This window comes from Sesamum indicum, linkage group LG5 (assembly GCF_026168435.1).
Source record: "Sesamum indicum cultivar Baizhima isolate 11 linkage group LG5, ASM2616843v1, whole genome shotgun sequence".
Taxonomy (NCBI): domain Eukaryota; kingdom Viridiplantae; phylum Streptophyta; class Magnoliopsida; order Lamiales; family Pedaliaceae; genus Sesamum; species Sesamum indicum.
In genome coordinates this window covers 10,657,818-10,685,309 of record NC_142661.1, presented here as the reverse complement: position 1 = coordinate 10,685,309, position 27,492 = coordinate 10,657,818, and the positions used below count along the sequence as shown (strand labels likewise).

The window sequence follows — 27,492 nt, the reverse complement described above, 5'->3', positions numbered from 1 at the left end:
GCTTATCCGAACAAATTTTGTCCATTCTTTCCGAGAATAGAGGGGACGTGTAGAATCCTACTGAAGGGGGACACCCCCTATAAATACAAGTTTGGTTCCCAGACGAGGGTCACCCTTCCAAACTCGAAAATGTTGTTGTCAATTTGTACTTTGCCCTCCAATTGCACTTTTAACACGAATTCTCTCATGAATTTGCTGGTCATATTTCGATTTTCCATGATGATCTATTTTTTATAATTATTTTCTCTTAAATTCTGTGCTAACTTGAGCATCGGAGTGCTAATGTATTTATTTGCAGGTTTCGTTTCTCAAGTCCTTTTACTTATTGGCCGAATCCATCACTAAAGTCAAAGCTTGTTGGACTCGTGTTATTCTCACACACATCAATTGCCGTCGTCTGTGGGAAATATAGAGTTCAAAACGTGAGTCATCATGGAAATTCTAGGCAACACCGCGAACAAGCAGAAGGCTGTGGAGGCACCCTGCAACGCTCAAGCTTTGCAAGTTGTTTCAGGGACATCCCTGGCCCCGACCAGTGGAGGGTCCGCCCTAGCACCCCTAGCACTAGTGCCACCACCTCCTCGAACTTCAGGTCCTATAGCTGACCCCCCAAGACGTAGCACTTCCTTAAATACTTCCTTGGGAGAATTATCCGTCCTATTGGGAGCCATTCAACAAATAGTTTCAGGGGCTATTCGAGACAAAAAATAGTGTAAAGAATGCATAAAAAAAAAGTGAAAAAAATAACTATCAAAAAAATAATTATTCATCCTTTTTGGATAACTACATATACGCTATCATAAACATTAACATTATTTACATAAACCAACCCTCTTTTTTAAAAAATTACATACATGACCTTAAAAACCTCAACATCATTCATAAACTATCGTATTTTTTTGGTGTATGCGGGATATTTGTAATTACCCAATAGGATGACTTGGAATATGTGCATAGAACCTCAACTTTAACCATTAAAATATTATTGATAGTTTCTATGAGGTATTGAGCTCTATAAATAGTATACACAGATTAATATATATATATATATATATATGTCACTAAACTAAACAAAATTTTTAAAAGTGAGAATATATTATAGGCATATTTACACTTTCCTCTCCTAAAGTTTGATGTAATTACACATAGACCCTCTATGATTTGAAAAATTATATCTAGTGCTCTTGAAGTTTGTTTCTGTCTAACAAATAGGTCCCTTCATTAGTCAAAATTTATTGAATTTGTTAATATTAATAAAAAAAAACTAAAAAAAAATAGATATTTATCATCAATTGACTTAATGCAAGTCAAATAAATATTTTATGGCTAAACTACTTTTATAACGTTGAAGATTTACTTCATCACGTGCATTAATGTGTGATAATGTATAAAGATAATTTGATCATAAAAAGATTTATTTAATTTGCAATAAATCAGTAATAAATCAATCGATAAAAAATATAACTTTTAATCTTTTATTAATATCAGTAAATTCGATAAATTTTGATTAACGGATAAACTTATTTATTATATAAAAGTAATCTAAAAAATATTAAAAATAATTTTTTAAATTATAAAAAAATTACGTATAATTATATCAAATCTCAAAAAATATCACTGTAATCTCTCTATATTATACACACACGTTGATCTAACACCAAAGTGGGATTGGAAATTCTTCCTACATCAGTCCAAAATGGCTGGAGCAAATTAGTCTTTTGGCAGTGCCGGAAACATAGGCTAATTAATAGTGGCACGGAAACAAATGAGCCAACATATAGACAATCAGCAAGCAACCAAATCAACAGTCAATCATATAGTAATAATAATAATATAAAAACATACACAAAGATTTTGGTAGTGGAAACAAAATAAAATAAAATATTATGGGATTATTAAATTATTAATTAGTAGAAAAGGCCAAATTAGGTGGAAATATTTAAATGCTAATGGCGCACTTTTAATTTTACTTGCCCCATTGACCAAAAGACAATACAAAAATACATTAATATATGCTTAATTAATTATTTAATTAACATAAATCCAATGATTAAATAAAAAATGGAATTTCCATGAACAAGTTTGAAATTACGATCAAGTTGCACTGCACATATGTGTAATTATCTCACTTTAAGTGAATTATTGTAATTTATTTACGATCATATTGATTATTAATTAAATTGAGAGTTATATAATTTATTGTTTATTTTTCTTAACATATTGATATATTAATTATTGATATAATACTTAGAAAAAACCAAAATAATGCAGGATTCTCGGATTATTAGTATAAGCTTATTATCATTATTTTATTTTATTTAATTATTTTGGGGTGGTGATTGGTAAATCTATGACGAGCTTTACCTTAGGTATGAAAGAATATTACATATATTTTATGGTGAATTACGGGACAGTTTTTTAAATTAGGTCTAATTACACAAGTATTCTATATTTTTCGTAAAATTATAAATATATTTTATTAGATTGTAGTTATAATTAAAAACAAAATTTTAAAATAAATACACATCTTGAGATAAAATACATCGAGAAAGTGTACTTATAATTTTGTCGAAAATAGTGTGATTGTCTAAATAGATTTAATCTCAAAAGTTGTTGATGTGATATACTTATTTGCCAAGTATTTAATGAGATTAAATTACTAAATAAAGTTTTGTGGTTGATTTTCTTTCGTATCCTTGTGTGCCAATTAAATTGATTGTGTAACAATGAAGTTTTAATTTAATGGTTGAAAGTAAAACTAATATCTCATGAAAAAGTTCGAGTTCTTGAGTTTAAGTCCAACTTGATGAATGAGTATTTGTCTCACTTTATATTAATGTTTATCTCACTTTCAATGAGTTATTATAATTTGTTTATAATCATATTGATGTATTGATTGAATTTAGAGTTATTGTAATCTATTGTTTACTGTTCGTTGTATATTGATGTATAGGGTCAATGTAATGCAAAAAAAGAAAAAAAAAAAACAGAATTATGATTGTGTTTGCATTAATAAATTCAAAATTAAAGATTTCAAAACCATAATCATAAATTAATTGAATATTTTTGAAAAATTTCATGGTTGAGGGACTTCAAATTTAAATTCTCAATTTGATTTATTTTGTCTTATTTTTTTCCATTTACTCTAAACCTTTCCGTTGGATGAAAATTATTCCATCAAAACACAACTTAAAGTTTGCAATATTTTAATTTTTAATATTCTCTTAATTGTATCCAAACTAAGACTGAATAAAAAATTAAATCACATTTCCTTTGATGTAGCGCAAAGCGATTCCACATTAAAATGGTTAGAACCTCTTTTTCTAAAATCCCATTTTTATAAATATGATTTTACTCCCTAACATAAATCCTTTTCCATTGATATTTATCTTATCTTACGTAAATTCATCATAATTTATTATTTCATTATTCTCACTAACTTAATCTTTAGAAGGAATATATTGATACATTAATCAAATTGTTTAAATATCAATGTAATCATATAATTATCCCTTCTATAAAAAAATATAAAGAAATCTATTATTTCTGAAGTGAACTTGCCTATAGTTGCAAAGATGATGATGTGATGGCATACAGATCCAAAACCCTTGAAAGAAAACAGCCAAAATTGGTACTGCTGCTGTTAGAACAGCCCATAAATCTATAACACAAACATACGTACAAACACCCATATATTTGCAGATTCAATGTCAGTAGCATTAGGTGGGTGGGGTGGGGTGGGGTGGGGCATACACATAGGTCTGGCTCAGTTTCTCTAACTACATTCAATGGCAAAACCATCTTCAGAAACTAGAATCAAACATGGTACACAAGAAATGTCATGACTTCAATACAAGCAGGATCCTAATCAATAAAGAATCCTGTCTCACCAAATAGCTGTGTGTTACTTCGGAGGCCATTATCATATCCCTTTTGTCTCTCTGCATTATCTTTGCTGTTACTGAGTACCGGACGATTAATGAGGACTGCTTTGGTTACATTCAAGATAAGCAACCTCTGCTGACTAAATAGGTCGTCATGCTTCTAAGGGTACAGCAGAATCAAGCTGTACACGGTTTAGTCTGACGGTTCCAAGAATGTATTTGGGGATTTCTGGCTCTTCTTTTGCCTGTAACATAGGGAAATATCATGTTTTTTGTGTATAATATGCATGGTTTAACAGCAATCTAAATTTGAAAGTGAACATGATGTTGAAAATTTAGAAAGGTAAAAAGATAAAAGTAAGAAGATTATAAGGGGATAGAGAAACTAAGTGGACAAGGTATGGTGACAGGAAATTGCGCATTTGCTGATTCTAAGTCATGGTTTATAATATCTCAATACCTCGAACCTCATTTTTCCCGTAAATGAGATAGGACTCTTATTTGTCATTGCACCACCGAAGCATGAAGGAAATCCTAGGAGGGCTTTGGTTTCAGCCAAAACCCAAATACATTATATCTCGTTTATTACACTTGTCATGTGATTCATTTTAAAAAATGCTACCAATCACATGGTGAATGTGCAAACACCATCTAGCAAAGGAAAAGGAAATTCCAACATGCACTAGAAGTGAAGATTGACTCGGGACTTTCTCAATGACATTCAACTTATTTAGATTCTCTTTAATACACAAAGGAGTTATCATCATGTATCAAGTGTGCAAAAGGTTTCTAAAGTTCCCAGTATTTAGGGTATAACGAATAATTGACAGTGTGTACTGATTCCTGGAGTTGTAGAATTCGATGATTTTGGTAAAGAAATCCAGGCATAGAAACGATAGCTTGTTGGAGCGAACAAAATATATCAAAAGAAACGACCAGTGGTCCACGTGGAAGCAGTAAAAGTTTTCCATGTTTAAATGTTTTGAATTGCAGAAATATTAGGCCCCTGGAAAGAATTTGTGAACTAGGAAAACATATGCAACATTCTGATGTCAATGTTGATCTGACATATGTAAAGATTATCTTATTTTAATGTATAGAAAAGTTCCTGGTGAAGAAAGATTGCCAACAAAGTAAAACCTAGAAGCCTTTTCAATAAGCATATGAAAACCCATCCATACTTTTTGAAGAAACATGACCTTGCAGATGAATTGATAAGGCACCGCTGAAGATGATATTGATTCGGCTCGTACTTATTCATTAATACGTAAAACATCGGGATAAGGGGTAGAAACCAGAGTGTGCGCACCTCAATAACTATTGCAAGATCAACAACAAGGCTTGTGACATATCCAAGGACGAGACTGATGACACCCCTTGCCACAGATGATGAACCAATATCCACATCAATCTGCAGGAAGGATTACCACTTAATCATCGTATCTGTAGGAGGGCAAGAAGATAAAAACCACATATGGAAATATATCATTCAAGTGCAATCAAATGCATCCCGTAAACCATGACATCAGACACAGCTAAAAGCTCCTTCACAGTATAGGTACTTCCTGTGAGGCTCACTGAAGCAGCATACTTTTAGCTGGAAAGTTTGACTTGGGAAATGCTATTTATGTATTTGCTATAGCATTTCTTCAATTCTTAATTGCAGGTGGTTTTTCTTCAATCATCATTTCATTTCTTCCATCCCCTCGTCGTGTAAAGTTCTAAAGTTACTGTCAGATGTTTCTCAATCACATTCCAGTTAGGCTCCAAGAGTTTCGCCAGTTTGTTTCACTGGTCTGACCACCCATGCAAATTGATGGTGGAAAATGAAGTCCAAATTACTCCATAGTTCAATTCAATCAACACATAGGCAACAGTTCGGCTCTATATAAAATTCACCAGCATCTGACAAGATTCCAGGACCAAAGAAGTGGGGATCTCACCTCCAGAAAATTGTCTTGCCTGAGGTACTTGCAAGTTACTGCTTTTCCAAGCAGGCAAGCTTTTGTTCCAACTGCCCGCTTTACCATCCAGTATCCCTTTTTTCAAAAAGACAATTGTCAAAAACAAGAAGCATGTCAAGCATACACTCCAAAACTAACCAAGTTTTCACTTTAGCAGATGGAGCTACCCCAACAATGCTTGGAATAAGTTTGAATCTTGAATCACGAAACATATCAGTGCCATCAATAAGTTTACCCAACAATGAGTCCTTCTTCACAGGCCTGTCTGCAGAACAAGGCTGTAGTTTGGTCTGGCACCTGATATAAGGAAACCACTATAAGACTTTCTCATCCGAAAGCTGTGGCCTGTTTATGTTACTATAGATTTTAGCAATGAAGTAACAACAATGTGTCTTTGGACAATCAGCAGTTCGCCCAGATATTAACTTATTGGCAGCTATATTTGCAGACTTCTATTTATGACCCTGAACAAGTTTCACCATATGTGAAAATACAGGCTATGTGCACAAAAACTTACAAAAGACGTTGCTAATGCTTCTACTGAAATCAATAAGATTACATATAAGCTCCCAGAACATTAAACAGAACATATGTAAGCTTAACTTAAAGAACGGTAGACATATAGACAGAAGCGAACCTCAAGATTGATGACAAGAATGAATGGAAGTTTCTTTCCTTCGAGGCTCTGCATTAGGAATGATATTAGAAAAAAAATGAAGGAACAATACAATCATCAGAAATAATCAGAAAGGAACAATGACAACTCATGATATCAGCAAAGTTGTAGCATAAACACTACATATTGATGTCATGATATCTAAGATAATACAACTACCAAAAGAAGGAATAATACAATCATCTGAAAGTAATCAGAATCGAACAGTAACAACTCATGACATCAGCAAGTTGTGACACAAACACTTAAGTATTGATGTTAATGTATATAAGAGAATACAACTACAGAAAGAATACTAAACGACGAATAACTTGTCCACAGATGTGCCAATATGTAAGATGTCTTACACAAACCATTAAGCCAAGATAGTCAGAGAAGTAGGACAACTAGCATTCAGCGATAAACAAAGGAAAACTGAAATAATCTTTACTTATTCGAAAAACTTGAAGCAAAAAACAAAGAGAAGTTGATCGGATGACATATAGCAGATAAGCCAACTGGATAGCTTGAAACAAGCAAGAAGCAAGACTTCATGTGCAACAGCTAAACTTCATTCTTTAGTAAATTAGAAAATCATCTTTAGCTCGGTCGAGAGCATTCATTCAACAGAAAATTAAGACATTTGAAGCAAAGAGAAATTGTCAATTCAAGCCATCTGTGCTCTTGCTTAAAATACAAATTGCCATAGAGTGATTTAAAAATGCCACTTAGCAGAAACTCAATAAGGAAAACAAGGTTGAGAACAAAATAACACCAATCTTAAATTATCACTAAATCATCAGCAAATTTATTTTGAGGTTTAACAGCATTTTCCAAAGGTTTATGACATAGTCTTACCACCACAAGAATGTAGTTTCACCACACGAACAAAATAGTTATAGACTTGGGACAAACGAAGATATTACTTAAGAGGATTATTTCGTGTATACAGTCAAATTCAGAAAGACCCAACATTGGTTTCCATAGTAAAACTTAAATTCTAACCGCCAACTCCTGTTTTAATGAATTTTAAGTTTAGAATATAATTTAATCAAATGAGTGTTAAGAGCATCATCACATGACGGATAGGAATATCAGGTAGAAGCATGATTGAACACATCAGGTAAAAGCCTCTCGAACAAGGAACTGGACAGGAAAATCTTTGACAGAAATTACTAGTGAATAAATAACAAGACTAAATATTGATGATTGAACACATCAAATAAATAAACTTCTATTAGCAATGGAATCTTAAGCACAGCTGAAAACTAGAATTATTAAATCTTGAGATAAGATCTATTGAATTATTACAGAAGGAGAAAAGTTAGTGAACACCTAGGGCATATTCATTTAAACAGAAAATAATTTAAAACTTATAACCGAAACTAGATTGCTTAAATTTGACTTCCAAGTCCATCATGTTAAAAATGAGGAAGATTCTCTAAACATATACCCTTCAGTCTCTAAGATATTCGTGCTTATACCATGTGTACAACCTCCAATTTTTTAATTCAATTAGTTGGTCACAGTTTTGCATCCTGAAGTAATAGACAAGACTTTTCTGGTTAATAGACTTAGTAGATTTATCTGGATAAAGGACTTGAGAGAAGGAAAATAATACATATAACAAAACCCTTCTGTCCCTGTAAAATAATGGAAAGACGGTTGATAAACACTTAGCAAAAGTAATAATCTCAATATGCAAACATAGAATTGAGATCTGCTTAGAACCTTTTAAATTGTCAATCCGAAATTGGAGAGATTGACAGAATACCTTCAATTCTTCTTGAATTACATTGAGATTAAGCTTCATTGAGATGGTTCAAGTTTTATTTAATGTCAAAAGACAAGGAGTATAAACTTCACATAAAGTGCTGTATTTTGTAGTTTATGAACCGACCTTCATGTTATCTTTCAAGTATGTCTTCCCCCTGATCATAAATCCAGAACCATCTGGAGAAGACCAGCAATTCTTATCACTTTTATCCTTTGCTTTCCTCATGGTCCCATGAAACTGACTTGAGTCGAGACTAATGGGAGAACATTTGAGTTCAACTCATTTGATTCTGGTGCTGCACCAGATGCCAAAATAAATCTTAGCACAATAACTTAAATAACAGACAAAACCTATTAATGGTAGTAAAATATGAGAGAAAAGTAGCCAGTTTTTTTCAAAATGAGAGATACTGGCATGGCATATACCTGAAGACCTCTTTAGTGTTAAACTTGCTATGGCCCAAGAAATGTTCTTCAGTTTAATCTTCTTAGCCTGGTGAATAAAACAAAGTCAACAAAGTGTGCGGTCTTTTAGAAATAAAGGATTCAGTTGATGCAGTCACACCAAGGACCAAGAACCTTATTGACTTCTATTTCGTTGTCAGTACCCTCATCAGAAGATGATGAATCACCAGCAATTGCATCGTAGAACTCGTCTGCTCGTTCTGCATCCTCGAACTCACTATTGGATCCAGAAAAATCAGACACTTTCGAATGAATTATTGTAGTAGATTATTCAGATCTGAGTGCTGGATTTGCTCCAATGTACTCCTTCAGACCTGAACAAATCAAATAGCAAGAAAACATCACTATTATACAAACAAATTGAGCTCCAGGTCATTCAAGGAAGCAAAAAGAAAAAACGAAAATGAAAGAAGACATAAAGCATGAGTATGTGATGGAATAGAAGAAGAGAATCAAGATTACAGCCCCAATTAAGTACAAGATAAGGCTGTCTTGAGGTGAGATAGTTGAGAGAATGGTATATGAAGAAATACTGATGAGAGCAGTATCAGGGCTTCTACAGTATGGAGCCATGTTCCAAAACCATAGGTTCTTTAATACGAAAAACACTCTAGTTACAAGACCAGCTTGCTCAAATAATCACGTAAGTTTATTTCTCAACATTTGAATGTCAGAAGAGGAGAGAAGGTTTGCATGGTGATTGTATTTGAACTTTTGCCTTACTGTCTTTAATTATGAAAACGACGGACTTATGCACTCCCGCAGTTCATCAAACTAATGCAATGAATTAACATTCTGAAAAATGGGCAGGGGTTACACAACAGGAGAGGAGGCTTGCAATGTTTCAATCAGGATTACTGGTTAGCAGCAGCTCTCAGTTATACGCAGCATACATGTTCTGTAAAGTAGGACTGGAAGTATTACCAACCTGATACTTGACTCAGCAATGCATAAGGAACAGTCTTTTCAAACTTCTAGCAGCGTTTATTCCTCCATTTAAACCAACCGTTGGGGCTTATCTCAAGCGTTTGTGTAACTAGACACCTCGCAGTATTTGATGGCGAAGATGTGCTTAAATTACTGATCTCCCAAGTGGAAGCTACAGAACAAAACAAAGCAAAAAAGGAATTAGACAAAACAGCAAGGTTCATAACTGCCACAGGGGGAAATATTGTGCCAAAGGCAGCATTTGATAAGAATTGTCTGAGCAACAAAATACATAAACCAAAAAGTCCTAATTAAGCCCGCTTAAATGCTTCGAAACATTAAAGGATTTATTCTCGGTTGACCATGCAATTGCAAAAGCAGGAAACTGAGGTGGGTATAATTTTGGGACTAGATCCAAAGTGATAGTTTCGTCTCACCTTAAGTGCAAATAATTAGTGAAAATATGGAACCAAGAAATTAGAAGTCTATTTGGGTTGAGAACCCCAAGGAACAAAGTATTGTCATTTAGCTGGCTTCTAAACTTGGTTTAGCCTTCAAGTATACATGTCTCTCAAACAGAATAAATACATCTACACCCAAATTCTGGACATGTCTTCAGTGGACATAATAAATGCTTATTTAAAATTGGAAGCTAGTATTTAATACTATATTTTCTTACGGTTGATTTTTGTGCGCTTATAGCCAGATCTGGGAGGCCGCTTCTTGTGTACAGAAGGAAACTGCAGAATTGCTGCACCAACAAGTGTATATCAAACTGTCAATCACAAGAACTGTTGGTTTATAACAATATCAATGAATAAATTTAAGCAGCATATCTACCTTACTATTTGCACCCAAGAAAATATGCATTAGCTAAGCAACAAATAGAGAAGATTAATACTCCATAATATTTTACATTAACAGACAGAACTGACATCTATTCTCATATCCACCAAGCACCAAGCATATGGTAAACCTCAAACTAACATAACTCTGAAAGAATCCTGGACAAAGAATTTGCTAATAGATTCTTATTTCTAGAAGTAGAGAATTAAAATTGATATTACAGCTGAACGTAGACTCGACAAAAATTGATACACCAAATTTTAACAGAAAGCATTAGAGAAGGGCAGCATAAACTGCTTGATTTAATAAAAAGTGTCATCTTCAACAAAGTCAAAAAGAATAAATGATGAGACCACAATTGCATAAAATCTTCATACCTACATTTTAAAAATAAAGGGAGCTCAACGTAATTGCTTCATGTTTCTTTTCTCTATGTTTATCTTCCTCTTATAGCCTTAATGGCTTAACTCCATAATATTTTTTGGAACTTTCCTAAGTAGACCACAATATCATTTTCACAAAGTTTCTAGTTAACAGCTCCTAGCAGTAGGACACACATCAGGATGGGTATCTACTCGACCTGGATCTGATATGAACCTATCATTTCAAGACCCAGCATTAAGCAGGGCAACACATTTGGTCTAAACCACGCAGGATGATTACCATATTGATAACACGTATTGATATATGGTGATTAACAAGACTTCAATACTCAATAGAAGCTACCGAACATAAGCACAGCGAAGCTGACATAAACACAGATTCTTACTGTATGTCCCATCTTGTCCTCGGACCCATTGCCTTGAGAAGACAAAGTCTCTTCTTGACTGCCGCCTGCATATAAAACCCTTCTTTCAAGTGATGCACATACGAAGAACTAGATACAAGAAGCAATTGATGCATCCCTCACTTTTCTTTACAAGCATCCGCTCATATAACTTTTCAATATGAATCGTCTTATTTGTGTGAATGCAGCCTCAGCCTCACAAGAAGAATGGCTATTTGTGTGACTCTAACATGTCACTTCCAAGTCATATGAACCATCTTTATTTGCACCAAGATTCACTACATACTCCTTCAGCACCGAATGGGAAATGATATCATGAAGCTTCTTGAACCAAAAAAAACTAACTCACCAAGTAAAATAACGTGGATCAAACGTCCCGTACACAACATCAAAGTGTCCATTTACAGAATCAACCAACTCCAAGTCACCTGTCAAAGTGTACCACCTGTAAAAGAACATTAGATGCCTATCACTTGTAAGATCAAGTACCACGAACCAAAGGCTGGCCAACTCACTTGTATCCCCTGTGTCGATCAGAATTCAACACAACTTCAATTTTATCACTCTACAAAACAAGGCAAATGAGCAGTCTGTCTTCAGATTAATTTAACTAAAGTAGATAAACACGCAGTACTGTTATGGAACCTAAATGTCATTTACCAAATATATACCTGCATATTATTGGATGGAAACTGGTGGCTGAGTTACTATGTCTCTAATGCTTTCAAGATGGTTCTCTTAAATCGCTAACTCAACGGCCCCAGTATTTTTAAAGTAAAGACACTCAGTTATGACTTATGCTATGGGTTTAAGGAGCCAATCTCGTTTAGGTGTGTGTTGATTGAGGAAGCCAGTAGCCAGTATCTTCAAGAAATAATAAGAAATAACCAAAGTATTTTTGTAACATATATGTTTCTAGGGGTTGTAAAGAGGGATGAAACATGCAGCACAAGGCGAAAAAAGATGCTAAGGTGATATGGAGAATCAATCATATATTTGCTTCACTTAAGGTCGATCTTTGGATTTAAAAAAGCATGTTGTTAGGATCAAATACCACGGTTGCCTTATACTAAGAGACAAGCATTGGCCTATAGTTCATCAAATCAGAAAATCCTAGATTTCTCTTATTTGCCTCCTAGACATATTTGCAACTGTATACTTACATATTTCCACCAGAGTTGACAAACAATTCCATCCAATTCAAACCATCTAAACAGATTTTGAGTAAGAAGTCAAATTATAGCAACTTGACTCGGGTTACTGGAACTCATCCCAAACTTCATCATTTGCAAGTGACCATGTGCAAGTTCACATTTCCACTTGTTTTTACTGTCCATATGCCCTCAAACATCAGACAGCACTTCCAATCCCATTCCAAATCCATTTTGAACCGGAAGGTCCAGCACATCATGAAGCAAACCTTGAGATACTGAAAATAAAAGGTAATATGGGATCCAGCTGGAATTGTTTCAAATACCTGTTCCAATATAGTCTTTAGAAAATATTTTGTGCTGTCCTAATGTTGAAAGTATGTTGGAAAACAAAAATGTAAATTTAGATTCTCATATTTATGATTAACAAAAAAAATATAATCCAGTGATCTGAACATACTCATCCTCCATGTTCAGCTTGTTTCTCACACTACCACCTCTTGAAAACTCATACTCGACCTACAATTCAACAACAGACAGTGAGATATTCAAGCAGCAAAAAATAATAAATAAAATGTGTCAATTCCTTTGATCAAGATAGCTTGGTAATTAATTAATGCTCACATGGTGTTGCCATCCATGTCTACAACATAATGAAAAGCAAATTTAAGCATTGCTCAGAAAAATTAAATGGTTGAAAGCCAACATAAATGGCAACAATGAATAGAGCTTAATCCATTTGCAATTTTGTTTTCTAAAGAAGGGCACAAGTTCATAAAAGTCATTTAACTAATTTTCTCCAACACCCTATTCTTCACATGTCAAATATAATGCACATGAGGGCCCTGTGGAAGTGACACTGTGCCACCTTAACAGTAAAGTCCTAAAGTAAGATGGTTATCAATGTCAAACAAGCAGAAATAAAAATCAAACATATTAGGGGCGGGAATATCTCCAATCTCATTGAACTATCTCATTTGGAAAACTCAAAGTTTAAACGCATTTTTTTCTCTTTTTTCTCTCATACCTGTTGTTTAGCATGATCAAATGCTTCCATCCATTTCCGGGCATCACCGGCTGTATTACAAGCAATCTTGCAGCAATCAAAAGATTTCTTCACTAGGAGCAACTTAAAGAATACAAGCACACCATGTCTAGCTCAAAAACAATAGCATGGAAAGTAGTGACAGCATGTCAAGCAACTTGCAATACTTGTTCTTCAGTACTAGTGCACTTCAGCGATAATGTTACTTTAAGTAGGAGCTCTAATGAATCTGTACTTCATGAACTCAACATACAGTTCGACAGAAATCTTGAGTCATTTGACTATCTTCAACAGGCAACAAGTTCACTTAATAGTGAGCAAAAGTACACCAGATCAAGATTTGATTTTTGGTCTTAAAAGAAAAACAAGAATCATCTATAGTATTTGTTATATCTAACTATTTTGGTATTGAGGAACTATTGGCCCCAGACCAAAACTTTAGCTGGTAAAATTAGCACTTTATCCAGGAGACAGGAAAAGGAGATGTTCCACAGACTTGTATACTCAATAAACAAATTTGCACACCCTACAAGCACTGCCAACTCTAACCCGAATAGATTAGAAATGAAGCTAGTTTCGTTTCAGACACAGAAACATGTCAAAAGGGCTTAACCATCTCATGCGATTGTAGAACCTTAGCAGATACACATCCTACAAAATGTCCACAAAATGTTCAGAGAGAAAACATCTACTTTCTGTGAAGCATTATGTGTGTTGTACTCGAAATAACACACTAAGCTTACAAGGACGGAGCACTTAATAAGTTGAAGCAGTCATAATATGAATATTGACAAACAGAGGTGGAATAGTTTCCTGAAGGATGGAAAGATCTAAAGAATATGCCCAGAGGCCTTACACCATGGTGCACCTTCCGTCGCCCTACCTCCTCCACCATAAGTGTATGCCCTATGACACCCCTTCAAATAGGTTTCTGCAACAAATGTATAGCAGAGTCACTGAATACAAAAGGTGTAACATTAAGAAATTAAATTTGTTAATTCAGAATGAGTTGCAGGTAAACTGAAGATGGTAAGTTCATACTGATCAAAGATCAGTAGCAAACTGATCTGTAATATTCAATGTCAACTCTAAAATGTCAATCCAAAATCAGATAGAATAAGGTTTCTAGAAGGATTTCATTTTCTGCTCGCTTCACCTGAAGGCACTTGCAAGAATACTACGGATAATGCATACAAACTAAATCCTTCATGGAATCCATCTAAAAGTATAGGAACATGATAAACCCACCCCGAATACTCAAACCTCTCCCCATCGCTGCTGGTGCTTCTGATGCTGGTGCCATGAGCATAGGTATTGACGGAATTACTACTCGGCCGCAATCGCTCCTCGGAGCCAGACTCCGAGGTGCCACGTAAAATTTTCAAACTCCTACGTCACCAAGTAAAATAACTACCTACGTACGACAACAACAACATTTAGTCAACTGAAGCCAACAGTACCAAATTTTATTTAATTAACCAAAAACAAAATACCTAAATTGAGGGGAAAAAAAATAAAAAATTAGCCAAATACGTGCTTCCCATAACATGCTCTCTTCATATACACTTCCTCCACAACCATCACACCGGCCGCCTTCAACAATCCACATATAATACCCCACACCCACAATACCCTATTTCCATCCGCACCAAAAATGCCAACACCTAAACACAAACCCCCCACCCCTAAACGCCCACCTCCGCCTCCTCCTCCGTCCGCCAACGCAGTGGCGCCCGACCAATCCCCCCCAAGGCCCCAACTCTCCCTCCAACAACCCTCCCACAAGAAGACACCATCGAAATCCACCAAACTTTTCAGGCGGGTCAAGTCCGTTTTCCGGTCATTTCCAGTGATCAACCCGCCATGCAAGATGCCGGTTTCCATTCACACGAATCGCATGCACGAGGGCCACATCCACGGCGGCAAACAGATGACGGGAACCCTCTTCGGCCACCGGAAATCACGCGTAAACATAGCTATCCAAGAGAACCCCAGGTGTTTGCCCATGCTGGTTCTCGAACTCTCAATCCAGACGGGTAAACTTCTCCAGGACATGGGTCTGGGGCTCGTGAGAATTGCTCTTGAATGCGAAAAGAACCCGTCGGAAAAGATAAAACTCATCGACGAGCCCATTTGGACTATGTACTGCAACGGGAGGAAAGTAGGGTATGCTGTGAAGAGGGAGCCGACCGACGATGATTTGAAAGTCATGCAAACACTGCATGCAGTGTCGATGGGGGCGGGAGTGTTGCCCGGAGAAAGCAGCGCCGTCGGGGAAGCGGCGGCCGAGGGAGAGCTAACGTATATGCGGGCTCACTTTGAGAGGGTAGTGGGGTCAAAGGACTCGGAAACTTATTACATGATGAATCCGGATGGGAACAGTGGACCTGAACTCAGCGTCTTCTTTGTTAGAGTTTGATATTTTTCGCCTCAAAATTTCCCTTGCTATGTAGAAAAAGGAACTAAGCAAGCATTCAATGTAATTGCCATATATATGCGGATTGGAATTTTTGTTACAATTTTTGTTGTATGTTATTTTATATACACACTATGTGTACAATAAAAATTATGTCAATAACTTTATTAAGGAAAAAAAGATTATACACGTAATATGTATATATATATGAGGCTGGGAAGATGCAAATCAAATTTATCAAATTTGAATTAATTATAAAAAAAGTCTAATATATATATATATATTTTCATGGTACAATTAAACAAAAAGTGGTTAATTACATAACAAATGTATTATATTTGCTTTGGAATTGATTTGATTTTATCAAATTTAATTTGAATAATAATTTTTCGTATATATAAAACAGAACATAAATGCAATAGTAATAGCAATAGAAAATTTAATCAGCAAATACAGGTGGCAACTTGTGTAAGGACAATTTAATGTTTTTTATGTGTAGTTTATTCAAGGAAATTGCTTTTCCATTTTCTTTTAGCTCTTTTTCTATTCAATTTTATCGTTTAAAATTAAATTTGGGATTTTATCAAAATACAATTAAGTTTCATAATGTTATTGTACTCGGATTTTGAATTTTGAGTTACTCCTTCAATTCGTAGTATTTAAAATTCAAAATTGATTTGGAGAAACTTTTATAGTTAGATTGAATCTGAATTAATTGAGATTTATTTATATTGCGGTGATATGAGTTTGATCCATTTTATTTAATATTTATACGGTACATATATGTAAGAATTTATTTTTCAATATATATTTCAATATTGTTGTGAATTACCCATAATTGAGCTACCTCATATTATACGTTAGGATAAATTACATTGATACCATTTAAAATTAGATTCAAATAATCAAATACAAAACCTAAGGGTGATATAAAAACAAATATTGAAACTTGCCTAATGTGCCAGCAACATCGGGATCGGTATAATAAAGACCTTGGATGGTATTCGAGAGATTCGGGAAAATAAGTTGAGGACCTACACAAAATAGAGGTGTCGGGTTTGTTCCCAACATAAGTATTCTGATGCTCAAATTAGCAAATAATATAGATTAAATGATTTAGAGGTTGGGACATTAAGAGTAATTAATAACGGAATCAGATATCTAGAATCTTCATAAATGGGTTATTTATACCCAACCCTGTACGATCTACACATGGCAGAGCACCAGATGCCAACACATGTCACTAATCCCCTAAAAGTTATGAATTCAATTGGACAAAATAAGCCTTTAATGGTGGATCTACCTTTGGGGCAACCCTCTTAACCTTAGCTTTGTTGGGCTGACTCCTAACCACTATCCTAAAAGATCCAATACATAAAAGCCTACATTATTTACTCCCCCAATTCAGTTATTCTCTTTTGGCGGCAAATGCCAAAAATTTGAATATATTGGATTGAATCTAGGTCATCGATCCTCTGGCATCTCTTTAGCTATTATGTTGTCCACAGTCTAATGTACTGCCTTTCTGACTTAGTCTTCCTATAAAAGGTGAGTGGGTGTAACTTCCAACTTATTCATTTTTCTCTTAAATGCTCCGACCTAACGTCCTTCGCAGCTTTGTTTGGCTCATGTTTCATAGCATCAAGCATGATCTCCCCTTCCAAAGGAGGGAGCCAAATCTGCATCTCAAATTAAGACCGAAATCAATGATCACCCCTCCGTAAGGGAGTCATATGGATGATAGCGGGAGGACCAAATGAACGTAATTCCGACATGCCAGAAAAGCCCAAGTAAGAGAGGCGCATGATATAATCTTGAAGGAGGTCCTGGATGTGGAGGCGAAAGAGGACACCCCCTCATCCAGTTCGGACGAGTAGAACGATCAGGACCTAAAAACTCTCATAATCACACTTTGTGCATCACAGCATTATTGGCTAACTTTGAACTAGGGAGCATTTTTATAGATTCAGGGAGATCGACAGACATATTATTCAGGGAAGATTATGACTAGATGTAGTTGAGAGACGTCCACCTAGAAAATGTGAACACTTCTCTGTATTGCTTTGCGGGAGAAGTGGTACACTCACGAGGAATGATCTCACTCCCTTTAACCCTAGGAACTGAGCCCATTCAAAAAACTTATCTACTAAAAGTCCTGGTGGCAGACATACCCTCATCTACAATGCTGTTATGGGGAGGCCTACCCTCAATGCATTCAAGCAGTAATTTTCACATATCATATGAAGATCAAGTTCCCTACATCCTATGGTGTAAGAGAAGTGCAGGGGTACCCCCTCCAATCACGTAAGTGTTATATAGAGGTTGTACGTAAATGGTAGAAAAGGAGCACAGGTGAGGCATTTAAAGAGGCACCCCCCAACAAGATGAAGGATGCCAAGCTAGTAGAAGAAGCTGAAGAAGGAGGGAGGACACTCGACAAAATTCAACTGGCTGAAGAACTATTAAATATTGAGCTCGTGCCTGAAGATGGAGAGAAAATTACCCAGATTGGTTCCCAAATGTATGGCACAGTTCGATAAGAAATAATCCAATACTTAATCCGCAATGCAGACATCTTTGCCTAAACCCCCCAAGGATTGGAAGGGATCAACTCGAACATTATTACCCATCACCTCAACATAGATCCCAGTATCAAACCAGTGAAATAAAAAAAGCGACACTTTAGACCTGAGAAAGACAAGTCCAAGTTGAGGTAGATAAATTGATAGTAGTAGAACACATCAAGTAGATTCAATTCCCTGAATGGTTATCCAACATGGTCCTAGTACCTAAGCCTGGAAGGAAATGGAGAATGTGCATCGACTGCAAGGACCTCAACAAAGCATGTTCCAAGGATTTCTATCCTTTACCTTGAATTGATCAACTAGTTGATTCCACGACTGGTTGTGAATTGCTAAGCATGATGGATGCCTTTCAGTGATATCACCAAATTATATTGGCTCCTGAAGATCGTAAGACAGTTAGCTTCATCACTTCTGTCGGCATATTATGTTATGTGGCTATGCCATTCGACTAGAAAAATGCAAGACTAACTACCAGCGTTTGATAGACAAAAATATTTCGTCCACCAATAGGGAGAAACGTTGAAGTTTGCGTGAATGACATGTTAGTAAAAAGCAAAGAGGCCAGAAAGCACATCACAAACTTAGGAGAAACATTCTCTGTGCTAAGAAATTATCGATTGAAATTCAATTTAGGAAAATGCGCCTTTAGAGATCGAGGAGGATGTTTCCTCGATTTATAGTAACACAAAGAGGAATTGAAGCCAAGCCCCTCAAGATTAAAGTACAGAGGCTAATCGGTAGGATAGCCGCACTAAGTCACTTTTATCTCCAAAGCAGCAAAGAAGAGTTTACCTTTCTTCAAAGTGTTGAGAAAAGTAAAGAATTTTGACTGGAACATTACATGCCAGCAAACTTTCGAAGAACTTAAAAAGTATTTTACGGACCCTGTTGATAAAGCCGTCCTCAAGGAACACCTTCTATTTGTATCTCTCTGCCATGCCACAAGCCGTCAGCTCCATTCTCATTTGTGAGGATGGAGGAAAGCAAATGTCAATTTATTTTGTTAGCAAGGTACTAAATGGAACCTGAAGGACACTACAGTCTTATCGAGAAAATGGCTCTACCACTGGTGATCACAGCTAGGAGATTGTGCCCTTATTTCCTCTCACACCCTATCGGGGTGAAGACTTACTTACCATTAAACCAGACTTTGAGCAAACCAGATACTTCTGGGCAACTAGTGAAATGGGCAGTAGAATTAAGCAAATACCATATCTCATATCTGCCACGAACGACGATCAAAGCTCAGGCTTTGGTTGACTTCGTATCCGAGATGGCAGTGATACCTATGGAGGATACCTCCAAGGTTGAAAAATGGTTACGGCATGTGGATTGATCACCCACGACCCAAGGCAATGGTGCAGGCATAGTCATCACTTCACCTCATGAGGAAGATCTAGAATTTGCTATCAAATTCGGGTTCGAGGTCTCTAACAATGAAGTTGAATATGAAGCACTGGTGATAGGTAGGAAGATGGCTCACAAAGCCGGAGCCAGATATTTCTTGGCTTACTCGGACTCCCAACTAATAGTTAAATAGATAGAAGGCACGTACAAAGCCAAAGAAGAAAGTATAGTACAATATCTGCAGTAGATAGCAGAATTAAAAGCAAGGTTTGAAAGTTTACAACTCGTTCAAATCCCAAAAGAGGATAATCTAAGGCTGACTTTCTCTCCAAACTTGCGAGTGCATTAGAAGATTGTAGACCCAGACATATCACTATACAACACCTACCCAGTCCAAGGGCCCCTTTGAGCGTCCAAGTGATATCTCCAATAGAAGATTGGAAGATACCTTCGATCTGATGGCTAGAAGAAGTACACCTCCTAAACAATAGGTAGGATGTAGCTAGACTAAGAACTCAGGCCACACGTTTCCTACTTCAAGGAGGGATCCTCTATAAGAAATCTTTCAACCAACCATTACTCTTGTGTTTGTCCTAACAAGAAGGGATGAGTGTCCTTAAAGAAATACATAGAGGTTGTTGTGGAGCGGATGCCAGAAGATGCTGGTTAATAAAGATTTGCGGATTGGATACTTTTGGCCCACCATGAATCAGGATGCACGACAATTGGTGAATAAATGTGAAAAATATTAAAAGCACGCCTCGCTTATACATCAACTAGCAGAGCCACTCTTTATCATGCTATCACCCTGCCTTTTCTCATAGTGTTGTATAGATATCGTGAGAACTTTTCTCCTGGCTCCCGGCCAAAGAAAGTTATTTTTGGTAGCTATCGATTATTTAACAAAGTGGGTGAAAGCAGAGCCACTCGCTCGCATCACAGAAAGATAGGTAATGAATTTTATATGGAGGAAAATTGTTTATCGCCTCGGGCTCCCCCGAAAAATAAATCTCGAAAAAATGGTCAACAGTTTCAAGGTCAAAAAATACAAGAATGGTGCAAAGGCTTGCATATCAAATAAAGATTTACATCAGTAGCACACCCCCAATCCACGAACCCATTGAAGTCACCAACATATCCTAGTACAAAGAATTAAAAAGAGATTAGAGCGAGTTGGCAGAAACTGGACGGAAGAGCTAACTAGAGTTTTATAAGTTTACAGAACAACCGCTCGAGGATCTACGGGAGAGAGCACCTTCGCGCTGCTAATAGGACTGAGGCCATCATTTCTGGTGAGGTGGAGATGCCCTCCCACAGAGTGTTGCACTTTTTCGAAAAATGTAATATGCAGCTCCTGAAAGATAACTTGGATCTCATTGAAGAATTAAGAGAAAAGCCTTTTATTCACATATAAAAGATATGAAAACACCATGATTAATGCTCGCAATAGAAAGGCGAAGACTCAAAATTTTCAAGTCGGAGATCTTGTATTGTGGTGGGTAGATATCTTGAAACCGGTAGAAAAATTAGATCCTACTTGGGAAGGACCTTACAAGGTCACAAGAGTAATAAGACGAGAAGCTTATGAATTAGAAGATCTTGGTGGACGCCTCTTGCCACATCCTTGGAACATACACAATCTCAACAAATATTACATGTGATGAAGGACGTTCCCCTCACTACACAAGTCCTCTTGAAGGATATCCCTTCAAAGATAAGTCGTCCTAAAGGACATCCCATTCAAAGAATAAGTCCTCCTAAAAGACATCTCCCTCAAAGAATAAATCCTCCTGATTGGCATCCCTCACAAAGATTAAGTCCTCCTGAAGGACGTCCCTCGAAAAATTCCCTCTGGAGATTTCCTCCATAGGTTCCCAGTTTTACATAATAAGGCGAGGCATAAATCAATACATAATTAAGCCCTATTAAAAACCATACAGGCATCAGTCATCAAGGGGACCCTGGGTCCCCCATTCTAAGCCCTTATATGCCTTTTATCCATATTTCACATCCATACATTTTGCAATATAACCTAAAAATTAACCTTATTCTTGAGGACACAAGATGCCGAAAGTTAAAAAGGATGCCTCTGACAAAAGGTATCCCTCATAACATGCCAAAAAGCCCTTTCCAGTAAATAACATGTACTCTATCAATCAGAAAAGACTAAAAAGCAACATGGCACAAATTCCACAATAGATACCAAGCTTGAAGTAAAGAAAGAAATGAGAGTCATCACATTACGGTTCGGGGAAGGGACAAGTACATCTCGACATAAAACATGACCAGGGGAAAATCAAAAACAACATCCGTAAAAAAGGAAAATAAATTGCTTCATCCCCATTAGTGATGGGGGAAAGGAGCAGAACAAGAAAATTGTCTTAAAGGGGGAGGGACAAGTACATCTTCATTTTTCTTCCTCACAAGCGATGTATTCCTTCTCCTTCTTAGCCTAGTTCTTCGGGACAGGGACATCTGTAGAGGCATCAGGGGTTCCTCCATCGGCGGCCAAGGGAGCGCCTCCTTACTTCGACTCCAGGTCTTCTTCACTCGGTATATCCCCCACTACAGGATCAATTGTTGCTTCGGGGACTTCTCACTTCAGCTTCGACCTCCCCCAATATGTTGTCAAAATCTTCTTCTGCAATGCCCTCTCTGAGTCAATTTGAAATAAGGCATAACTACAATTAACTAAAGGAAAGAAAAGAAATAACCTAAATCAAGAGGAAGAGTCCCGCTTATTGGAATGGAGGTTCAATGAAGGGGTCTGGGGCATTATCCATGGCGGCCCCAAGATCAAGAAAAGAAGGTTCTTCCCCAGATGCGGGATACCCCTAAGCTAAAAAAATGTTCTTTGTAAGCCACAAAATTGTATTCAGAGTAAGGCCTGACTATCTTATCCTCCTCCTGTTGATAATTCGTCGATTTTTTGAACTCCATAAGGTTGTCGTCTGAATAAGCCTCCAGATAATGTTAACCCTACTCAATATTGGGAAAGTCAAGCACAGTCTTCTCAACCGTCTTTTTTATCACCTCCTCATGCCCAACAACTTCTTTTTGCAGACTTTTCAAATCGTTTCCAATTGCTGGCAATGGCTACTAGCTTCCTTCTTTGCGTCCTTTAACTTGGCATTTTCAGCACCCAGGCATTCCACCATTTTCTCGAACTTTCACCTCTAAGCTTCACTTTGGAGGGGCCTCCTAGGATCGGGAACAGAGTTCCTCACATATAGAGGCCGTTTGCAGATGGAAAAATCATCAAGAAGCATTTCAAAGAAAGAAAAATAACCAAATCCATAAGAGATACCTTGACCAAGTATGAAGAAACTATCCCCTTAAGCTCCTCCCAGAACATAGGGGCCAGGAGGTTTCTAATCCCCAAGGTCATAAACCCCCTCATTAATTCGGCCACCAAAGGGGAATTCTTTGCTCTCTCTAGTTTTAAAGATTGGCGAGTATACAAGCAGTCTGAAGAAGCACGAGAAGACTTGAGGGGGATACCCCTCTCGTCCTTGAAAGGAAGGGGGTGGATCTAGAAAAAGACCTTGTGGGGCTGGTTAGTGGGGTGTCCAAGGATCTCATTCTAGCTTTTTTGGAGGAACCCCCAGGGGTAATCCTTGGTGAAGGAGAGGCAGGTTGTTTTCTCTTAGACTCATTAGATGCAGGGGTCCCCCTAAGAGATTTTGAAGGAGGGGTTTCCCCAACAAGACCCCCAGAAGCGTGATCACGCATCAGCTGGTTGAACATGATACTCTCTAGCAAGAAGGAAGAATATAGTTATGATCATAAGTAAACAAAATAATTAAGTACAAGGAGAAAGATAATATACTTAGGGAATCCCCCACGGGTTCCATCCAAGGACTCAATCCAAAGTGCTCCAGAAACCTTTCATCAATTAAGGACCGACAGTCATTAGGGCTCTCGTTTAAAGTGGTCAACAAGGAAGACAAGGCAATGGTCCTTACCCCGACGTTTACAAAGGGAGGGCCTCCTGTATCCAATAATCTGGCAAGACCCAGGGATGAGGGGGTGGGACAAAAAAGAAACTGTTATTCTAATGCTTCAAGGTTTTGGGGACAAGCAAGAAGGAAACCTCTTCGGGATATAAAATGAAAAAAAAACCCATTTTGGGACATTTTCACCGAAAACACTAGGCAAAAATATTGACACTAACATAAGACCCATTGAAGTAGAAAATCATATAAAAACTAGCGAAAACCATAAAAGAGTTGGGGATCAACTAGTTCAAGGGAACTTGAAAGAGACGAGCAACATTAGCACAAAAAGAGGGAACGTGAAAGCATAAGCCTGACTGTAACTAGCTGAAAAGAAACACAAATAATTTGATGGAGGAGAATGGGGGATACTAGTTGGAGAAGGAGTATAAATAGTGAAAGATGGGGGAATACGAAATTCACTTATCAACTAATCAATGGCAGAAGTTTTTAGACTGGAGGATTGGGGTACCTCCCTCTCCTCTTCCTCAGGGGAAGACCATTCCCCTTCGTTCCCCCTACCTCCTCTTCTTTAGTTTAGTAATCTATTAAATGACGAGTAGCCGCCTTTGGCACTTGGGAGCCCAGAAGAGCCAGGGCCCGTTATCCTCGAAGTGGCCTCTAAGGGGTCATCGTCTCGGAAGGTCTCCTTAACAAATCGAGCGGATTCATTTGAACATTCCATAAAAGAACATCGAGAAGAAAAAATCATAAAAGAATTGTGGATAAAGGAGGAGAATACATATAGATTTTTGGGGGAAAAAAACCTTTGTTCTTTAAGAAGGATATGAGAAAGGAAGACAGAGAAAAAGAAAATTACACTTTGATCAAGGACGTGGGAGGGGGAAGTTAAACTCACATCCCCCTATTACCGCTCCTTATTTGGCGGTTACTTAGCAACTTAGGCGCGTGGGAGGGGGTGGTATGCCCCCGAGAGCAACAATTATGATGGCTAGGAATAGCCCTAGCTATCATTCCCTCACTGACAAGTGGTAGGGCTCAAAGCCCCAAACTTAAAAAAGAAAACAGAAGGTGGGAAAAAGAGCATGAACTAAGAAGGGGGTTACCTTAAAGCATTGATCACTCCAAACGAAAGGGGGAACTCCCTCGGGCATAAGAAGGACTCCTACTCTAAAAAGGAGTTGGGGAATACCCCTCCTCCGTAAAATAAGGGGAATAGAATGATGCATATAGCCCAAAGAAATCAAGCCCAAGAAAGAGTAAAAGAATTAGGGCCTCCCTTAGCAACCCAACAAATCAAGAAGGGGGTGACAATCCAAGATATCCGCAGACCTAGCCCAAGAAGGTGGCCCAAAAAGAATAACTGGCCCAAGATCCATGTTTTGCAAGACAAAGAGCGGCCTTCCCTTATTAAAGTACTTTGCTGAAGGCATCACTTGTATTGGAGAATATATTAAGCATAAGATCATCCCTCAATCCTCGTACATGGTGAATAAACAAATTCCAATTGAATAAAATCTTTAGGATAAATCAATACAAGGAGGAATCAATGAGAGGACATCAATTCAAATTCTGGATTTTCGAATTGAGAGAGATCAAGAATTCTCACTATTTCTTATATTCATAGCCCCAATTCCATTCAGTGGGGCCTTTCATTCACATTTTTACATCCCCACGTGGCATACACCTGGATCGCGAAGTGTACCCCTCAGCCAACAAGGAAAACACTAGTCAAAGGGGGTTCCCTCAAAGCCCCAAATTCTTGGATCAGGAGTCTCCTTACTGATTAGGAGTCCTCACCTGTGAAGGATCCCCCTCAACTTGGAGGCAGACTTGGATCAACAAAATTAGTAGAAGATAAAAACTGATTATAACTTATTCAAACAACCTTTATCCATTCTTCCCGAGAATAGAGGGAGCATGCAGAATCCCACCAAAGGGGGACGCCACCCTATAAATACAGGTTTGGTCCCCAAGTTGGGGCACCTTCCAGATCCTAGAATATTGCTATCAATCTTTACTTTGCACTCTTAAAATAATTTGTTTCACCAATTTGATCATCATATCTCGATTTCTCATTACGATTTACTCTTTGCGATTACTTTTTCTTAAATTCGATACTAACTTGAGCATCAGAGTGCTAACGTGTTGTTTCGCCAGTTCCATTTCTCAAGTCCTTTTATTTATTAGCCCAAATCTAGAACCAAAATTCAAGCTTGTTGAATCCGTGCTATTTTTGCACACTTCACTCTCCATTAGGTTTTCATCTATTTTCTATAGTGAATTAATCAAAATGCCTTTTGAATTATTTATTATTATTTAATATATTTTTTTATTTCTTAAAATATTTTATTGACTAATATTCCATGTGGATTATTTATATCACCCATCCTCAATTTATTTTTATATTTTTATTAAATATATATATAGATATATAAAAAAATCAGCAATGATAAAATAGTAATGTCCACCTCATCTTCTAGAAATATATAATTATTTTTCATTTAAAGAAGTTATTTATAATTTTTTAAATAATAATGAGATATTCGTAATTATACTAAATCTTAAAAGAGATAATTGTAGCTTACCGATCCATATTAGAGGACTCCCTGCTGATTAGGAGTTCTTGCCAGTGAAGCATCCCCCTCAATTTGGAGGTAGACTTTTATCAACAAGATTAACAGAGGATAATAACAGATTATGGCTTATCCGAACAAATTTATTCATTCTTTCCGAGAATAGAGGGAACGTGTAGAATCCTACTGAATGGGGACACCTCCTATAAATACAAGTTTGGTCCCCAGACGAGGGTCACCTTCCAAACTCGGAAATAATGTTGTCAATTTTTACTTTGCCCTTCAAGTACACTCTTAACATGAATTCTCTCATGGATTTGCTAATCATATCTCGATTTTCCATTATGATTTATTTTTTATAAATATTTTCTCTTAAATTCGATACTAACTTGAGTATTGGAGTGCTAATGTATTGTTTTGTAAGTCCGTTTCTGAAGTCCTTTTACTTGAGTATCCGAATCCATCACCAAAGTCGAAGCTTGTTGGACTTGTGTTATTCTCGCATGCATCAATTGGCGCCGTTCGTGGAAAAACATAAAGTTCAAGACGTGGGTCATCATGGAAATTCTAGGCAACACCGCAAACAAGTAGAAGGCTGTGGAGGCACCTGGCAACGCTCAGGCTTTGCAAGTTGTTGCGGGGACATCCTTGGCCCCGACTAGTGGAGGGTCCGCCACAGCACCCTAAGCACCAGTACCACCACCTCCTAGAACTGTAGGTCCTATGGCTGACCCCCCAAGACATAGCACTTCCTTAGATACTTCCTTGGAAGAATTATCCACCCTGTGGGAAGCCATTTAGTAGATAGTTTCAGCGGCTATTCGAAAAAAAATAGTGTAAAGAATGCCTAAAAATAAGTGAAAAAATAACTGTCAAAAAATAATTATTCATACTTTTTGGATAATTATAAACATTGACATTATTTATACAAACCAACCCTATTTTTTAAAAAATTACACATACATGACCCTAAAAACCTCAACATCATTCATAAACTATCGTATTCTTTTGTTGTCATGAGGGATTTTTGTAATTATCCAATAGGATGACTCGGAATATGTGCATGGGACCTCAACTTTAACCATTAAAATATTATTGGTAGTTTCTATGAG

General features: G+C 37.0%; 2 pseudogenes across 1 annotated transcript; one reads left to right on the top strand and one right to left on the bottom strand.

The window, feature by feature from the left end:
- Positions 1–3,679: 3,679 nt before the first annotated feature.
- On the bottom strand, positions 3,680–15,187 carry LOC105162398 (protein ENHANCED DISEASE RESISTANCE 2-like; annotated as a pseudogene). Its single transcript, XR_016065439.1, has 17 exons — positions 14,994–15,187; positions 14,749–14,914; positions 14,357–14,431; positions 13,483–13,532; positions 12,916–12,974; positions 11,654–11,749; positions 11,287–11,351; positions 10,351–10,422; positions 9,673–9,843; positions 8,859–9,058; positions 8,706–8,772; positions 8,404–8,575; positions 6,461–6,533; positions 6,016–6,145; positions 5,828–5,923; positions 5,194–5,295; positions 3,680–4,129 (listed from the first exon to the last, which is right to left on the bottom strand). The product of XR_016065439.1 is annotated as a protein ENHANCED DISEASE RESISTANCE 2-like (transcript).
- On the top strand, positions 15,103–16,031 carry LOC105162388 (protein MIZU-KUSSEI 1 pseudogene; annotated as a pseudogene).
- The last annotated feature ends 11,461 nt before the right edge of the window (positions 16,032–27,492 follow it).